The sequence below is a fragment of the Colobus angolensis genome, unplaced genomic scaffold (genome assembly GCF_000951035.1).
Source record: "Colobus angolensis palliatus isolate OR3802 unplaced genomic scaffold, Cang.pa_1.0 Scaffold63, whole genome shotgun sequence".
NCBI classification, from domain to species: Eukaryota; Metazoa; Chordata; class Mammalia; order Primates; family Cercopithecidae; genus Colobus; species Colobus angolensis.
Genome location: NW_012119932.1, coordinates 9524121 through 9525257, shown reverse-complemented (window position 1 = coordinate 9525257; position 1137 = coordinate 9524121). Strand labels below are relative to the sequence as shown.

Below are 1137 nucleotides of genomic sequence, written 5' to 3'. Positions count from 1 at the left end.
AACTCCTGACCTCAAGTGATCTGCCCACCTGGGCCTCCCAAAGTGCTGGGATTACAGGTGTGAGCTACCACGCCCGGCCCAAATAGAGTCACATTTTGAAGTACTGGAGGTAATGGCTTCAGCATATGAATTTTGGGGAAACACACTTCAGCTCATTCTAGGATCACCGTTAAACATTGGGAAATGCTCTCCTTGTTTGTACTCACAATAGGTCTGTGATACAGATTTTCAAAAGCTGTAAATTTGCAAAATCATTGATAGAGAATGCATGGCTTACAGATTTGTTGATCAATTGTGACTGCCCAGCTTTTCCTTTTTTTTTTTTTTTGATCCCTTGTCTAGAGTCAGGGCAGTTTGAGGTTGGTTCCATGGAGTCTTTCTACAAAGATCTTTCATGTCAAGCAAATACTTCATTTAGAGCACTGTAGGAGGTGAGCAGGCAACCGTCGAAGACCTTGGAACAGTCAACATGTAGGGTACCCGCCAATGACAATTTTTCTCATTCCACAGTACCAGAAGGCCGATTTCTTAGGAAGTTTCAGTTTCTTGTATGTGTCAGGCACTGTGCTAGGTGCTGGCTGTACAACGATAAAGTTTCCTCCCTTACTGAGTTCACAGTCTATCAGCCTAGTGGGAAAGAACAGAGAACATAAGGAAAATGCATAAGGTGTACTATATATGTTTAACTGTGCATAGTACATACAAAAGCCATACAGCACAAGTAACGCCTACAGGACATGCTTACAAGCAAGCACTGTCTACTTCTTAAATCAACTGTAATACATTAATTCCAATCTCCACATAACAACTATCTTCCCCAGGAGTATTGACCAGTACTGCCTACCCGTTTTACTTGGTAAATGTCACAAAGCAGACCACCAGGTCAGTTCAGTTCAATTCGCCTTGATGCAAGGTAACCTGAAGGAGGGTCAAGTTCTGTCCTTGGAGTTCAGACAGTAGATGCCAGTCCCGATGCTGTTCATAACTCAATATAGGCATCTATCTCTCCAGAATATGAGATATTTTTTCTGTTATCTTCTCCCTTATGTTCTTAATTACATAAATTGTAGTTATATTATTTTATTTATTTATTTTTCATATTGGCTTAAATGTCTTTGTCTGCTAATGTCAATACAT

General features: G+C 40.5%; 1 protein-coding gene across 1 annotated transcript in view; it reads left to right on the top strand.

The window, feature by feature from the left end:
- Positions 1–1137, top strand: part of LOC105527542 (butyrophilin subfamily 2 member A2-like) — a 6796-nt gene that overhangs the window by 3190 nt on the left and 2469 nt on the right.